Raw genomic sequence first — 19,157 nt, 5'->3', positions numbered from 1 at the left:
CGAAGCACGAAGGGTGACAATCAGAATGACATGCCGACGGGTCAGCGTTGTGTTGAAACAAGCCAAGGCATCATCCAAAGGAAAAACCTTCACTTGCAAAGCTGGAAAAAGCATTGTTTAGCTCCTTGAACCTCATGAACCAGCCTTTATGTACACTCAACTAGCTCGCTCGTATCCATGAGGTAAGGGTCCTCAAACTGGTGCGGAATATCTTCCAACAAGCCGAAGTATTCAAGCTCAATCAAGCTTGTAAAGTGCAAAATCTGATGTTGTGACGACCCCACCTCTCCCTAAGACGAACCAAAGGGTTTAGCAGGCCGCCTGCCCAACTCTCGTCAGGATTCGAGCACTAACTTATAACATCCCTTTTAAAAACAAGAGTCACATTTCCAACAATAAAATAAAACGATCCTTGGCCGAAATACATAAGTATGTGAGCAATACAGTCTTAAAATTCACAATGAGATCCATTTACAATAGTTGAGTTGCCAACTAGCAAAAATAAACTAAAAATTGGTACAACTATGCAAAAGCAAAAGATTCCGACAAAACCCAGCCCTTCCTAATCACTTGCCCAGGCGCTCGCCCCCTGTAAGGAAAACAAAACTAGAAGGGTAAGCTTTTGCCCCATGAAGTTCCAAGAAAGTCATGCAACAATGATGTTATACTCAAGTCACAAAATCATAATGCACAACAATATAGTGCAAGCACACTTCAATTAAGAATTCACATATTCATTTAAAAGGATACAGGGCTCTCATGAGTTTGTTCAAGTAATTTGATCAAGAACCAAGATTCCGTTCACACTCCGTCAACATTATACCAAAATACTATCAAGTACTTCACCACTTCACATCATCCTCCAACCACCTTTCAACCCCATCTCGGCCTGCGCGTCAAAATCAAGAAGGGTAGTACTCGAGTATACCGGTCAAGTTCAAGAGCTCAAATGCAAGTTCAAGTCCAAATCCACTTAACAAGACCCATGATTCATTGATCTCATCGACCAAGCCCTTGTCGGCTCGACTCGACCAACTAGCCAATGGGGTTTAGGGCCTCAAGCATGCAAGAAAGTCGATGGGATAACCACCCGAACGACCAACAAGTCAAGCACAAGTAAAGTAGTTCATTTAATACAAATATCAAGAATCTAGCCATGAAGGATCAAGTATGATAAAGTGCATCCTTGTCCTGATATTATCAAGTCAAGAACAAGTATCTCAACCAAGCAAGTATGTCATTCAAGAAAAGTCACTTCAAATGCACTTAGAATACTCACCACGACAACAAAGCTTAAGTGTTTGCCTCAAGAGCAATTTCGACTTCACTTGCAAGCCCTAGAATCAAGTATATGGAGTGCATTAGGAACTACTACTCCAAGCCACAATATTTAAATGAAACTACGCCCAAGTTCCAACTAAGAAATCTCACCCCAAATCACATGATTTCTAAATCAATTCAAGGAGAAACATCCATGTATACATTAGGTCAAAGATTTAAGCAAATGATAGTGTAAACATTTTCTCATTTTCATCCACCAAATTGAATTTAAACTACCCAAATCAATTTTCTCCTAGGCTGGAAATTTATAACTTGAAACTTGAAACATGTAAGGGTAAGGTTTTGTGACAGCTCCACCTTCCCCTAAGGGTTAGCGAACTACCTGCCCAAATCTCGCCAGGACTACTAAACCGAAACACACGTAAACCCTACAAAACGTGCAAAAGAACTTCGATTAAACGCTCCAACGAAAAAAGAAAAGAAGTAATGCCACGTCAGAATCCAGCCAAAATTTGGCCGGATTCAAGGCAGTGAAGAAACCAAATTTTTTTCCAAATGCCCTGCCAATCAGGCCAAGTATCCGGCCAGTATACGGCCAAATTTCCTGCATCAGCTTCCCGCCAAAATTCTGGTCCTTCCTCGCTCAAGTTTCACACTCGATCAAATGTCCAACGAACACAAGGAAAGTTCACATAACCATAGAAATGTACAATCTCAAACGAATACTATGAAGACCCATGAATCAATACTTATATATATATACACATCGGAGTCTTCCACGAAAACTTGAAGTACAAGCCATAAAATCCATGCTTATACAAAAGTACAGTTAGGGTTTCTATTACAGAGGAGCGTAAACAAAAGAATGTCTATATCTAGCTCTACTCTTATCTTCAAAATCATAATTTTCAAAATATTGGACCATGTAAGGAAAACAAAGATAATGGGAAGGGGGTGAGCTTACGCCCAATGAGGTACCAAAAGTACAAGCAGTCAAGAATCATGTAACATCACTTTTATTCAATCAATGGCCTATACCAAGTAAAGAGATGAACAGTCACCACAGTTAACCACAGTAGTTCAAGTAAAAGGATACGGATGGCTCTAAAGAGCCAAATTCCCGTTGCAGTACTTGATCCAAACCCGTTGACTCTCCGTCAACGTTTGAAGAAGCAAACATGACCGTATACCCCACTTTACACCAAATTTCGTCCACCAAACATACCCCTTGTCGGGCCCGAATACCACACAGAAACATAGGTGGTAATACTCGAGTATACCGGAAATCCAGAGTCTCCAATACCCAAAGATTTCCCAGAAACAGTCCCCATGGTTTGTCAATTTTCCTCGACCAAGCCCTTGTTGGCTCGATTCAATTATCCACCAATGAGGTTGAGCTCAGATTTCACAGGCACAGAAAGGTCGTTGGGTACAAGCCCCCAAACGACATCAGATCAGGCACAAGTAACAGAATCAAGTTTATACAGTAAACAGTTACACAGGTCAGAGAACGAGTGTGATAAAGTACACCCTCGTCTCGTACAGAATAAACAGAAGCCACAGGTAATCAAGTCATAGATTGCAAATACTGATAAACCAATTAAACAACAAATCATGGAAGTGGTACATTCACCAATCAATGGCAACACTTCACTTTAACCCTGGTTCGTCCTCTTAAACTCTCTCGAGTCCTATGGTCACATATCATATTACAAGGCTAGCAATACAAAGCCAAATGCATGAAGAAATTAAGGTTTCTAAGACTTCATGTCCTCTCATTTAAACCTCACTTCCACTCATAAACCATACCCAAAATGATTGACCAACTCTAAACTGAAAGTGGGAAATGAAAGTACAAGTGGTTCTAAAAGAACAGAATTTCTCAGTTTTGCGCAACACTATTTGAAAAATCATATCCTAAGCTTCTTAAGTCAAAAATTGATAAAATTTATACCGTCGGAAAATAGACTCAAAGGGTTACAATTTCTCAGAAGACATATTTGTATGATTCTGACCACAAGTCAGTCAAATTTGAGCCTCAAATTGCTGCTTCATCCAGTAAAAACAGAACAGGTATGCAATTTTAGCCAATTTTGAAAAATCACAGATATTCATAGGAATTGAGGAAAGGGCTGAAATTTTCACGGTTGTCTGACTCTAGGTTCAAACGCAATAAACGGAACTCGATTCCGACTTTTCTATGTCAAGTTATAATAGATTTCCCGAGACTGCATAGGAGTTCCTGTGGAAAATTCAACAGCACTTCCCCTTGTTTTCTTTACTTTTCCATCCAAAAATCAACACCCAATTTCCCCTCAATTTAACCTCAATTACAATCACAAGTTATAGGCCATCTATACACTCATTTAAGGCCACAACCATCCCAATATAGCACATATATAACCCAAGCACCAACCAGAATAAAGCTGAAAATTGGAAACCCTAAGTTACAATTCATGATCACAAGTCAGAAATTTCTATTCTAAAGCCAAAGAAGCATATAAAAGCTAGCTAATTCACATAACAAAGCTACCAAAACATGGAAATTACTTAAGCTTTATATATGAACAGAAAATTCACCATAAAACTGAAAATTTCTATAACACCACTTCCAACCATGAAATATTGTATAAAACTACCAAAGTTTCAACCATAAGCCACTAATTTACAATTACTTACACTCATTTAAGGCCACAACCATCCCAATATAGCACATATATAACCCAAGCACCAACCAGAATAAAGCTGAAAATTGGAAACCCTAAGTTACAATTCATGATCACAAGTCAGAAATTTCTATTCTAAAGCCAAAGAAGCATATAAAAGCTAGCTAATTCACATAACAAAGCTACCAAAACATGGAAATTACTTAAGCTTTATATATGAACAGAAAATTCACCATAAAACTGAAAATTTCTATAACACCACTTCCAGCCATGAAATATTGTATAAAACTACCAAAGTTTCAACCATAAGCCACTAATTTACAATTACTTGAAGTAGAGAGAGCTTCTTGCCATAAATACCTTAAACCTTATGCAAAGAGGTTACCAACACCTTTATCTTCCCAAATCACTCCCCAAAAAACCTTAAGTTTCCTTAGAAAACAACTTCTATGGAGTATTTTGCAAGATTATCGGTGAAATCTCAAGATTCAAGCAATGAATGGAGGATGAAGTTGAAGCTTTCTTTCTCTCTTTTTCCTCTTCATGGTCGGCCAAGCAAGGTAAAGAAATGAGAAGATTTTGGTCAAATTTAGTTTTAGTAAAGTTAAGAAGAATTTGGTCAAAGTCCAACTTCCAAGGGTTTCATGACACTTGGCCTTCCTAGGGTTTATTCTCATCTTCTTATCCTCCAAAGCTAATCTATCTAGCTAACCTCTAATTATCTCCTAGTATCTTGTAAAATAATATCCCTTTATGCAAAATTCACCTAGTCGTCAAAAATATATCGCACTTACCGCACAGCGGATCCCACGTCCATAATACACTTTAAACTGAACATGAACTAACTTGTACCAAGAAAATGATTTAAAAACTATATTCACTTATAAAAATATTTAGAAAATTAAGGTAATAAAGTAAAGTACGAAAATGCATGAAAGAAAATGAACTAAAATAATTATAAAATAAGAAAAATTTTCGGGTCCTCACACTCTCTCCCCTTTAACAGAATTTCATCCTCGAAATTCTTTTCTTTGCTCAGAAAACTTGATTCTATTGTATTTCCTTCTGCTTCTCAAGAGTTTCTCCTTACTCATGCCACTACCACAAGCTATCTAGAGAGAACATCTTACTAATGCAATGGCCAAAATACCATGCTAAGAAAATCAGTAAATCAGTGAAGATATCAAAAGGTGAAAGTGACACAACTTCAGTCTCGATGGACAAATCATTCACAACACAAGGCACCTCTTGTTCACTTAACCCTAGATACCAAAGTTTCGGTAGCACCCCACTATTTTCGGTCCGTTTCCCCTTGAAAATCAAGGTGTAAACCACAGCAATCCCAGCACAATCAAAGCCACAAGTCCTAAGATATTACAAGCCGTATTATCGTCTATCAAAGCCCTTCAAAATTCACACAAATAGAGATTAACTGAAAGACATCAAAACTGAAAATTCTAAATTCAAGTAAGAAAATCACTTATTGAAGTTGTAAACATGCATATCAAAGCTCAACCACCCTCTAATATGATTGGACAACCTATATCAAAACTTATCACAAACTGACATTTATTATCGTCAACTCTAAAATCACAATAATCTCCATAATATCAATCAAAATCAAGTTATCCAACAACTTAATCACAAGATTAAAAGACAAAAGGAGCTTCTAATAATTATATCTTCCAACACCTTGAAAACAAGTAAAGCAAACCCTTTTCTTCTTAGTTTCTAATCACTCATCTATGCGATGTTCCTCTAACTCACTCTTAACGCTTCTAGGCATATATTCCTTGGTATATAACATCCGTTCATGTTTACTAAATTTAATACACACTTACTAGTGAGCCACACTACCAAAATGAAATAGGTTTGCAAAGCTAACACTTTAAACATTCACAGCAACTATTAAAGTCCAAATCTCACTACAATATGTCAAAACTCTAGCCAAACTTTTATTGGGCAAATCCAAGATAGCATTCCTCGTTCTAATCTCCTCAATCGGGTAAATGTCAAGTCCAATACAAGAATCCTCCGTGCTTTAACCTTTGCCAGTATAATTTATCTCAAATTCACTTATGATTTCTATTCACATCATAATACACTAGACTATATGCCTTTCGAATTAACAAGTATTCCCTCAGAAAAAGTATTTAGTACTCAAGTACAAGAATCCAAAATTAGGAGAATTTACGACTCAGGCCGTACGCTCCCAAGTGCAAATCAACCAAGTTTAAAATTCCTACCCGACGTACATATCTATCTACCTCAAGTAACATGGTAAAGATTTTACGCTCACCACTTTCATAATTCACAACTTAACACTCAAGAAGAGGACTTATCCCTTTACACTTATTCACATAATCAGGACCATATCACCACTTGGCCCAAGCTCACTCCCCGCAGAAACCACGCGAAACAACTCTGATACCACCTGTGACAGCCCCACCTTACCCTAGGGCGTACCCTAAGGGTTAGCGAACTGCCTGCTCAGCTCTCGCCAGCACTACTAAGCCGAAACACACGTAAACCCTACAAAACGAGCAAAAGAACTTCGATTAAACACTCCAACTAAAAATGAAAAGAAGTAATGCCATGTCAGAATCCGGCCAAAATTTGGCCGAATAGATGGCCAGATTCGAGGCAATGAAAAAACCAAATTTTTTTCCAAATGCCCTGCCAATCCGACCACGTATCCAGCCAAGAACTGGCCGGATATACGGCTGGATTTCCTGCATCAACTTCTCGCCAAAATTCTGGTCCTTCCTCGCTCAAGTTCCGCACTCGATCAAATGTCCAACGAACACAAGGAAAGTTCACATAACCATAAAAATGTACAATCTCAAACGAATACTATGGAGACCCACAAATGAATACTTATATATATATATATACATCGGAGTCTTCCACGAAAACTTGAAGTACTGGCCATAAAATCCATGCTTATACAAAAATACAGTTAGGGTTTCTATTACAGAGGAGCGTAAACAAAAAAATGTTTATATCTAACTCTACTCTTATCTTCAAAATCATAATTCCCAAAATATTGGACCCTGTAAGGAAAACAAAGATAACGGGACGGGGGTGAGCTTACGCTCAATGAGGTACCAAAAGTACAAGCAGTCAAGAATCATATAACATCACTTTTATTCAATCAAAGGTCTATACCAAGTAAAGAGATGAACAGTCATCACAGTTAACCACAGTAGTTCAAGTAAAAGGATACGGATGGCTCTAAAGAGCCAAATTCCCGTTGCAGTACTTGATCCAAACCCGTTGACTCTCCGTTAACTTCTGAAGAAACAAACATGACCGTAGACCCCACTTTAAACCAAATTTCATCCACCAAACATACCCCTTGCCGGGCCCGAACACCACACAGAAATAGAGGTAGTAATACTCGAGTATACCGGAAATCCAGAGTCTTTAATACCCAAAGATTCCCCAGAAATAGTCCCTATGGTTTGTCAATTTTTCTCGACCAAACCCTTGTTGCCTCGATTCAATTATCCACCAATGAGGTTGAGCTCAGATTTCACAGGCACAGAAAAGTCGTTGGGTACAAGCCCCCAAACGACATCAGATCAGGTACAAGTAATAGATTCAAGTTTATATAGTAAATAGTCACACAGGCCAGAGAACAAGTGTGATAAAGTATACTCTCGTCTCGTACAGAATAAACAGAAGTCTCAGGTAATCAAGTCACAGATTGTAAATACCGATAAACCAGTTAAGCAACAAATCATGGGAGTGGTACACTCACCAATCAATGGCAACACTTCACTTTAATCCTAGTTCGTCCTCTTGAACTCTCTCGAGTCCTGTGGTCACATATCATATTACAAGGCTAGCAATACAAAGCCAAATACATGAAGAAATTAAGGTTTGTAAGACTTCATGTACTCTCATTTAAACCTCACTTCCACTCATAAAGCATACCTAAAATGATTGACCAACTCCAAAGTTAAAGTGGGAAATGAAAGTACAAGTGGTTCTAAAAGAACGGAATTTCTCAGCTTTGCGCAACACTGTTTGAAAAATCATATCCTAAGCTTCTTAAGTCGAAAATTGATGAACTTTATACCGTCGGAAAATAGATTCAAAGGGTTACAATTTCTCAGAAGACATATTTGTAAGATTCTGACCACAAGTCAGTCAAATTCAAGCCTCAAATTGCTGCTTCATCCAGTAAAAGACAGAACATGTATGCAATTTCAGCCAACTTTGAAAAATCACAGATATTCATAGGAATTGAGGAAAGGGCTGAAATTTTCATGGTTGTCTGACTCTAGGTTCAAACGCAATAAACGGAACTCGATTCTGACTTTTCTATATCAAGTTATAATAGATTTCCCGAGATTGCATAGGAGTTCCTGTGGAAAATTCAACAGCACTTCCCCTTGTTTTCTTTACTTTTCCATCCAAAAATCAACACCCAATTTCCTCTCAATTTAACCTCAATCACAATCACAAGTTATAGGTCATCTATACACTCATTTAAGGCCACAACCATTCCAATATAGCACATATACAACCCAAGCACCAACCACAATAAAGCTGAAAATTGGAAACCCTAAGTTACAATTCATGGTCACAAGCTAGAAATTTCTATTCTAAAGCCAAAGAAGCATATAAAAGCTTGCTAATTCACATAACAAAGTTACCAAAACATGGCAATTACTTAAGCTTTATATATGAACGGAAAATTCACCATAAAACTGAAAATTTCTATAACACCACTTCCAACCATGAAATATTGCATAAAACTACCAATATTGCAACCATAAGCCATTAATTTACAATTACTTGAAGTAGAGAGTGTTTCTTGCTATAAACACCTTAAACCATATGCAAAGAGGTTACCAACACCTTTATCTTCCCAAATCACTCCTCAAAAACCCTTAAGAACAACTTCTATGGAGTATTTTGCAAGATTATCGGTGAAATCTCAAGATCCAAGCAAAGAATGGAGGATGAAGTTGAAACTTTCTTTCTCTCTTTTTCCTCTTCATGGCCGGCCAAGCAAGGTAAAGAAATGAGAAGATTTTGGTCAAATTTTAGTATTAGTAAAGTTAAGAAGAATTTGGTCAAAGTCTAACTTCCCAGGGTTTCATGACACTTGGCCTTCCTAGGGTTTATTCTCATATTCTTATCCTCCAAAGCTAATCTAACTAGCTAGCCTCTAATTATCTCCTATTATCTTATAAAATAATATCTCTTTATGCAAAATTCATCTAGTCATAAAAAATATATCGCACTTACCGCACTAGCGGATCCCACGTCCATAATACACTTTAAACTGAACATGAACTAACTTGTATCAAAAAAATGATTTAAAAACTATATTCACTTATAAAAATATCTAGGAAATTAAGGTAATAAAGTAAAGTACGAAAATGCATGAAAGAAAATGAACTAAAATAATTATAAAATAAGAAAAATTTTCGGGTCCTCACAGGTTTTCACCTTTTAAAACCTTCCGTTTTCCACTCCAATTAACTAGTCATACTAGGGTAATGTCTAATCATGGGTTTAGAACATTAATGTGACAAGTTCACTTCACAAAACCAAGAACAAAGCTATATAAGGTCACTTTCTCTTTTGGTTAGTTTTGAACAATTTTTCCAGCCATGTAAACAGTGAAAGAAATGGTGTTCTTACTACTTACAACTCAAGATTTTAGTTCAAATCCAACACATACTTAGCTTAAGTCTTATAGAGTTCCTTGACCAAAATTAAGCTTAAAATCATCATGAAAATTTAGAATTGAAAGATGAAATTTCAGCCCTAAAGTTCGGCCATCAAGCAGAAATTTCTTTCCAATTTTTCCAACATAACATTAGATATATAAAGTCACAATCTCAACAAAAAAACACCATAATCATATCTACATGCAAACCCTAAATTTCAAATATAAAGTTCAAGAATCATCAACTTGAGAAACTACCAAGATTCATCAACAAATCATGTCTTTATTCCAACAATCCAACTTGTTTTCAACATAACGTGAAGAAAGAAGGATTATCTAGAATTTTACCTCTTTTACTTTCCAACCAAGATGAAACTCAACCCAATCCTCCAAATCTTCTTCCTTTCCAAGCTTAAGCCAAGATTGATGGAAAATCCCAAGTTATTTCCTTCCTTTTCCCTTAAAATCCGCAAAATCCAAGCATGATTGAAGCGAGATTGGTTGAAGTTTTTTCTCTCTTTTCCTCCTCAAGCTCTCAGCCTCTCTCTTTCTCTCTCACTTTCTCTTGTGGTTTGTTTGTTATTTTTAAAACTTGAAATAAAAGAAAAATTAGTAAGAAGGCTTGGTCAAAAAGTCTTAAAGGATTAACGCTTGGTTCCTACGGTGCCAAGTGTCACTTTCTTGTAGTTTCTTATTCCAAATATCCCACTTCTCTCTTATCGCACTAAACTCCCTCTTTCCCCAAAGTTTCCCTTTTACCCCCACAAAAGAAAGTCGCATATAACCCTAGCCTCTAACTTTCACACAAATAAAAAATGAATAAAATCATTAAGACTAAAATCATTATCAAATCTATAACAAATAAATAAATAACTAAATGAATGAAATGCAATGGAGTTAAAACAGCTAACATGACAAAAATCTTTAGGCCCTCACACCCTCTCCCCCTTAAAAGAATTTCGTTTTCGAAATTCTCACCTTGTCTTACAAATAGGTCTGGCTATTTCTTTTGCATTTCTTCCTTTGCTTCCCAATTTGCTTCTTCCAACTCGTAATTCTTCCAAAGAATTTTAACCAAGGGAATTTGCTTGTTCCTTAACTCCTTCACCTTTCGATCTAGAAGTTTATGGGTCGTTCCTCGTAGGTTAGGGTCTCATCAATTTCAATATCTTCTGGTTGGAGTACATGAGTTAGATCTGGGTGGTACCTTTTTAGCAATGAGACATGAAAAATATCATGAATTCTGGACAAACTCATGGGTAACTCTAACCGATAAGCAACTTTTCCCACTCGTTGGAGGATTTTAAAGGGTCCAACATATTTCGGTTTCAGCTTTTTGCCCTTTCTAGCTGTGACACTTCTTGGTGGTGTGATCTTAAGAAACACTCTATCTCTAGCTTCAAATTTCAAGTCTTTTCTCCAATTATCTGCATAACTTTTCTGTCTGCTTTGGGTCGTTTGAATTCCTTGACGTATCAATTTCACCTTCTCATAAGCTTCCTTAACCCATGGTACTGTTGAAGGATTTAAAATTTTTCTTTCTCCTATTTCATCCCAATAAATCGGCGATCGGCACTTCCTTCCATAGAGAGTTTCATACTGAGCCATTTGAATGGATGAATGATAGTTATTGTTATATGTAAACTCAACTAAGGTCAAGTACTGATCTCAACTTCTACCAAAGTCCATAATACATGCCCTTAGCATATCCTCAAGGGTTTGGATGGTCTTCTCAGATTGTCCGTCCGTTTGGGGATGATAAGTCGTGCTAAAGTTTAGTTTGGTCCCTAAAGTTTCTTGCAATTTTTGCCATAATCGGGATACTAACCGAGGATCTCTATCAGAGACTATACCCACTGGTACCCCATTTAACCTCACAATTTCATCAAAATATAGTGTAGCAAGTTTCTCCAAAGAATACTTCATATTAACTGGCAAGAAATGGACCGAATTAGTCAAATGATCCATAATAACCCAAATTGTATCATGCCCCTTTTGTGTCTGTGGTAACCCTGATATAATATTCATAGTGACATGTACCCACTTCCATCTGGTATCTCTAAAGGCTGTAGTAATCCGGATGGTTTTTGGTGTTCGGCTTTCACTTATTGACAGGTAAGATTAGTTTGGACAAACTGAGCGATTTCTCTTTTTATGTTGTCCCACCAATACAACCCCTTTAGCTCTTGATACATTTTACTATTTTTGGGATGTACGGTATATTTGGAACTATGAGCCTCCCCCAATTTTTTTTTAACTCCTCATCTTTTGGTATTACTAGCCGACCTCGGAACTTTAGAATCCCATCGGGTCCAATTTTAAAATCTGGTAACTCTCCCTTTTGTACTTTTTCCAACCACTTTTGCATTATAGGTTCTCTCATTTGCACCTCTTTAATCAGATCTAGTAAAGTAGATCTTATCGTAATATTTTCAAAAATTACTTTCTGTCTTTCAAGGCGAGGATTTCACTCACTGATTTTCTCCAACAAATCCCATTCCTTAACCACTAAACTGGCCACTTAAGCTTTTCGACTTAAAGCATCTGCCACCACATTGACCTTTCCAGAATGGTAATTAATAGTACATTCATAATTCTGCAAAAATTCTATTCACCGACATTGCCTTAAATTCAATTGTTTCTGAAAAAAGAGATATTTAAGACTTTTATTGTGAGGATCCGAAAATTTTCTTATTTTTATCTTATTTTACTGGCTTATTTAATTATTTATTCACCCGTTTTCTCCGAATAATTTATTTCAACCATTTTAAATCCATTTGTATGGAACAATGTCTCCCTTATGTTTTTAAAACATTTCGTTAGCAAAATTTATTTTTCAGAGGCTCGTTTAGTAAGGAATAACGAGTACACATTTTTTGAGGTAAAATTCAATTCGAGAGTGCAATAATTTTGGAGAATTAAGAATGATCAATAGTAGACTAAGAAAAGTTAATTGAGAGATTAGATGTGAGTGAGTTAAAATTAAGCTTATACCGTGCGCGCGTCGAAAGTTTCCCAAAAATCGCCCTGGTACAAACTAATTGGGGATTTGAGAAATTAATACTAGACTCGTGTGAGAACTCATGTTTTTATTCTTAAAATAGTCATTTTATAATTATTTACCCTAGTATTAGTTAATTATATTATCGTTACATGAATTCCTTTTAGGTTTCGCTTTATCGCGCGCGATTTGGAAGTTCGCATTTTTCGCGTCAAATCGACCCTATGAAGATTTAAGAAATTTATTCTAGACTATTAAGAGTAAATAATTACAGTGTTAAAGGAAGTACATTAGAGTTTTAGTGCACAAGTGAAACAAATCCAAGAGAAAACGGACACGAAACCCTCGCGCGCGAGTACTATTCATAGTTGACTTTCGTGCAAATTTTAACCACAAATCACCCAAGCTTCTCCAAGAAGCTTCATTCATCAGCCACACTCTCTCTCCTCACCTCCATAGCTGGCCGAAACTGTCCAAGGAAGAAGAAGAGAAAGCTCTTTATCATTCTTGCTCCATTCTTGCACAATTTCACTCCAAAATCTTCACTCGACTTCCATATCACTTAGAGATTAGCTTAAGCTTGGTGGAAGACTTCATCTTGGCGGTTTTCGTGGAGCTTTTGTGATAAAAAATTTTTGGTTCTTCAAGGGTTCAAGAGGTATACACCTCAACTCATCCAATGTTTCATTTCTTGGCTTTAAAGAGTTTCGTTCTTAGCTTTGAAGCTTGTAGCTGTGACGCCCCCACTTCTCCCAAGGGCGAACCCAAGGGTATCCGCGGGACGCCTGCCCAACTCTCGCCAGGACTCAAGACAAATTGATTCAAGCTTATCGATACATAACAATTAATATGAGCCAAATAAAGAAAAGTCGCTTCCATAATCAACCATCCAAGGCTCACACCACGAGTTCAAAATACATCAGTTAGCCAATCCTTACATCAAGTTCCCAAAAGATACATCAGTTCCCCAAACTATACAACAATCACAAGTCCAGCCAAAACATTTGAAACCCTAATACCAAAATACATCAAAAGGGGTTCCTCCGAAGTTCATTTCCTCCATTCCTGTTAAGGAAAACAAACTAATGGGATGATCCAATACTCAGTGAGGCCAAGAAACACACATGCAAACACATAACCCAAGTAGCCGCAATTTACATAGTAAGTAAAGCTATAAAGTTCGGATAATTCACATTTCGAATAGGAAAAATAAACAGAAACAATTCAAGGATACTGTAGCTCTCAGGAGCTAAATTCCACGTAGTCGAGTCAAAGTCTTGATCACATCTCACGTTGACACTCCGCCAACCACATAAGTATCGAATCCGTAGATACACCACTTTTCTTCGAATCCCGTCACCGTTACACCCCCTTACCGGGCCCGCTCATCAAAATTTTTTTTTTGATAATACTCGAGTATATCATGGCAATACTGCACGAGTAATGCCGAACAAGATCTCTCCAATAGATCATGCTCTACGAATATCTCATGGTTTGCTAAGCTTGTCGACCAAGCCCATGCCGGCTCGATTCGCAAAGTTAGCCAATGAGTTTGGGCGTCCCGAATACGAATATGAATACGAATGCAAATACGAATACGGATATAAGTCGATGAGCAACGCTCAAATCGATAATTCCAAATAGGAATCACAAATACGGATCACATATATGAATCACAAATACGAATCACATCCATATTATTATGTACAAGTCGAATATGAATTCACATAGCAAAATTCAAATATAAGTTCATTCGAAAGAGAGCGAGTGCGATAAAGTACACACTCGTCTCAAATTTTCAAATTCACATAACGGATAAGAACCAATTAACCATTTAGCAACAAACTCATGCACTTGACACTCACAGTGATTCAAGTAGCAAGTTCAAATGATGATTTAGGCGTCTCCCGTGAGATCCTCTGGAAGGTCCTGTTGAGCGCCTGAGCATTTAATAATAAACAATCACTTATACATCCCAATTAATAAGGAAGATTGTACCCTTGTACAATCTAAGAAAATTTCACGAGAATGAGCCTTAATTACTCGTAAATCGAGGCTCAAAAGTGAGGTTTTAAAACACAAGCAAAATCTGATTGTCATCCTTGAAATCGAGTGTAAAACGATCCAGTGATATCAAAGGAAAAAGAGAGAGTTTACAAAACTCCATTTCCTTGAAGTTAGAAATTTTCAGATTTGTTACACTTACTTTGAAAAATCGTATCTCACTCTCTACACGTCCAAAATTGGAAAATTTGGTACCGTTGGAAACTACTTCCAATATACTAAAGGTTCCTGGAATACACTTTTCCATGATTCCAAATGGCAGGCATTCAAAATTGGCTCAAAGTTACTGTTTTAAACTTGCAAGACAGTTTTGAGGTTGGTTTTTCGCCAACTTTGGAAATTTGGTAAAATTCATACGTTGCAAACCAGCCTCCGAAATTCATAACTCATTTACAGTTACAAGTAAAGTTTAGGACAGAACAAGCAGATCAAGAATCGGAGTTTTGAGCACCGAGATACGGTCGCTCAAAGTTGGAGGAAAAACGAAACTGTTAAGCTAGTTTCCAGATTTGAGTTCCAAACTTTGGGACTTTAGTTTGGTAGCAAAATGGACTCAAAATGGCACCAAATTTGGTATGAATATACTGCCATATAATGGCCACTCCCTTGCCAAATTTCATAGAAAAATATAAACGGGAAGTCGGTTAACAAAACCGTTGAAATCGCAAGAAGTTCGAAGGCTAAGCTGCCTTTGAGCTTCCGTTTTGCCGTTTTCCAAACATTTGGCCAAGAAACGACTCAAACATGATTTATTCCAGTAAGTGATGTCCAAAATATGTCCAAGGTACATTTGATCGGTGATTTACACCAAAGAAATTTCGGATAACAAGTCTCAAATCATTGCTAGTTCAAATCTGTCCAAATGTAAGGTATTCCTTCACCAGACCAGATTTGAGTTTTGATCTTAAATCACTCAATTCAACTCGGAATTGAGTGTGATTGGTGGCATTGGAAAATAGACTCATTAGACTACATTTTCTCAGAAGAAACCATTTTCAAAATCAGTCCATAACCAGCTCGTTCGTGAGCATTAAGTTGCTGCTCATGAGCTGCCTTCCAGGAAGCAACGAAACAGGACAGTGGATTTCAAATGAATGGTTTGGCTAGCTAAAGTAGAACCAGGACATGAATTTTATACCAACATAAATCTAGGAATGTCTATTTTCCAGTGCCGCAAACGGCACTCGATTCCGACATCGGAGCAACAAGTTATGGCCGAAACAAGAAGACTTCCTGGGCAGTGACGGGATTCAAATTCCAGATTTTCAAGCTTTCGAATTTCCGACATTTGGGTGATCCAATCATGTTATTTTTCAATGAAACTTTTTACACAACCAATATAACATGTAAAAAACATAAAAAAACCATTAAAACCTCAAAATTTTGCACAAAAGTTGTTGAACAAACCAGGGGCAAAATGGTCACTTTTGGTCATTGCACCATCCATGAGTTTCTATCAACAACCCAACATTAATCCACCAATATAAGCACTAAACCAACATTATTTTCATCATCAATCATCAAATCAGTCCTTCCATCAAAAGTGGGAGTTCATAGAGCCCACCAAACAAAAATTCATCATAAACAAGACTACCCACATCAATGCAAGAGTTTATACGTGTAATTCTATTTCCATAAACCAAAATTCGAAGGTCGGATCGTTACCTACTTGTGTGATGAACAAAAACAGAATTTTTTTGGTCCCCTCTTGGCCAAGAAAAACCGTGAAAAGCTCCCCCTTTTGCAGCTTAAAATGATCTCCAAGTGTTTAGCTAAGTGTGGTTAAATTTTGGTGTGATTTGGTGGAAGATTTGATGAAGAAATGAAGAAGAAATTGGAGAGCTTTTTGGTTCTTTTTCTTTCTTGATGCACGGCTGCTATGGTGAGGAAAAGAGTGTGTTTTGCAGCTGAAAAAGCTTCTTGAGAGACTTAAGAATGAGTGGCTCAAAATGCTCCCAAAGTAAACTAGGACTAGTGCGTACACGCGCGCGTTTCGCACTCGATTCCTCTCGAGTTTATTTCACTAGTGCATTAAACCTCTAATGCACTTGTATTCATACTATTATTATTCACTCTTAATGGTCTAAAAATCATGGTTTTAAGTCCTTCAATTAATCGCGCGCGTAAAAACGCGTACTTCCGATTTGTACGCGATAAAGTCGAATTTTCAAGAATTTCTTATAACGATAGTACTAATAACTATCACTTGAGCACTTAAACATAAAATTACCTATTTTAGCACCATTGTGTAAGTCTCTAATTTTTCAAACTTATTGTACTCTCAATCGGTTAAAAGTTCCAAACACTTTTTTACTATTTTCACTAAACGAGCTTCCAAAATTTAAATTTTGAAACGAGTCACTTTAAAAATATAATTGAGTTATAGACCCATGTAAATAGGTCTAAAGTGTTTAGAAAATAATATTCGGAGTAAATGGCCAAGTAAATAATTAAATAAGTTAGAAATAGGAAATTTAAATAAGTAAATTTTGCGAGTCCTCACATGAGTCGAGTGTTAATTCCTCAATTCTCAAATTAACTTTTCTTAATCTACTATTGATCATTCTTACTTCTCCAAAATTAATACACTCTCAATTCAAATGTAGCCTTGAAAAACGTGTATTCGTGTTCCGAACTAAACGAGTTTTTAAAAAAATAATTTTTCTAACAAAACGCTTTAAAAACATAAGAGAGGCGTTTTTCCATATAAATGGATTTTAAGTCACTACAAGAAAATTGGTCATCAGTGACAACTTTTCTCTGTGACGAAAAAAAGTTGTCACAAAAGGGGATCCTTTATTGACAACTTTCTAACTCGTCACAAACCTATAATGGGAGCCAACTCATTTGTGACGACTTAGAAAAGTCGTCACTAGTAAATTCCCGCCAAGATTTAGCAAGAGCGCGGGAGTGTTTAGAACACACAATAGTGACGACATTAAGAACATCATCACTATTGCTTGGCCTAATTACGGACGACTTTTTGTTGTCGTCACTGATCACTAAAAAAAAAAGTTATTAGTGACAACATTTTGTAGTGATGACAATAAGTCGTCACAAAAGGAGCTTCTTTAGTCGCGATACCTAAAGTTGTCACAATTGCATCAAAGTAACTAAATGTTTAGTGACGACCCGTTATTTTCGTCACAAACTACACTGCAAGAAATATGGTCATTAGTGACAACATTTTCTAGTGACGACAAAAGTTGTCACAAAACGTGGTTGTTTAGTGACGACAAGGAAAGTTGTCATAATTGCTTAAAGCAACTAAGTCTTCAGTGACGACCTTGAAAAACGTTGTCACTAAAATGATCTATATAGTGACAACTTCTAATATCGTCACTGTCACTCTACCGATTCGGATTTAGTGACAAGAATTAATCGTCACTGTTTAAAGTACTTATTTCTAAGTCACTTTCATTAATTCTACTGTGCCACCCTAACTTTTGCGATTTAGCCCTAAATGTTGTAAAAAATTCCATTAATTCCATTATGATACCTTAACTTTTACAATTTAGCCCCATATGTAGTACACCGATTTCTTTAATTCTATTATTACTCCCTAACTTTTGTAATTTAGCCTTATATGTAATTCACCAATTTCATTAATTCTACTATGGCACTCTAACTTTTGCAATTTAACCCCCATATGTAATACACCAATTTTATTATTTCTATTATGTCACCCTAGCTTTTACAATTTAGCCCCTATTTTTTTATTAGGAAATTGCGAATGGTATCTTGATAAACTGTGCATAAATATTTTATAATTTTCTCAAACTTAAGTAATAATTTGTTATAAACTCTAAAGATATATCTTTCATTATAATAGTTATAAGGCAGGCAGGTCTTTTTATCAATGGAATAAGAAATTTATGCCAGATTTATCCTTTGTACTACATGCCAAGTAGTATTAGCAAAGGAATAACAAAGTACTACAAAGTAATTAACAAAATAGCCTTCAGGGAGTGTAGTTTTTGGGCAAATGAGCATTATCTATTCAAAGTACCAACTTTTTATGGGCATTTTACTCTCAAACATATAATTTATGATAAATTTATAAATGTTTGTAAGTAAAATTCAAAAAGTGTTACACTGATTTCTTACAAAACGAAAACTGGCAGGTTATCTTTTCAACATAAATTAAATTTTTTTAAAAAAAGAAATGTCCCATAAAGTACCAACTCTTTGTGGGTTTCTTCCATTACATGAACAAATATTCTGCTCTTTATGGGCATTTCACTCTAAATCATTTAATTTATGTTAAATACATAAATGTTTGTAAGTAAAATTCAAAAAGTGTTGCACTAATATTTTTATGAAAGGAAAACTGGTAGGTTTTGTATTTAACATAAATTAAATATGTGAAAGCAAAAAAAAAAAGAAATTACCCATAAATCTATGTCTTGCAAATCTATACTAGTAAAATAGTTTCAAACAAAATTAAACATTAAAA

Source organism: Coffea arabica, chromosome 5e, assembly GCF_036785885.1.
Source record: "Coffea arabica cultivar ET-39 chromosome 5e, Coffea Arabica ET-39 HiFi, whole genome shotgun sequence".
In the NCBI taxonomy this organism is placed as follows: domain Eukaryota; kingdom Viridiplantae; phylum Streptophyta; class Magnoliopsida; order Gentianales; family Rubiaceae; genus Coffea; species Coffea arabica.
The sequence above is the reverse complement of the archived record's forward strand: the minus strand, read 5'-3'. Positions refer to the sequence as shown.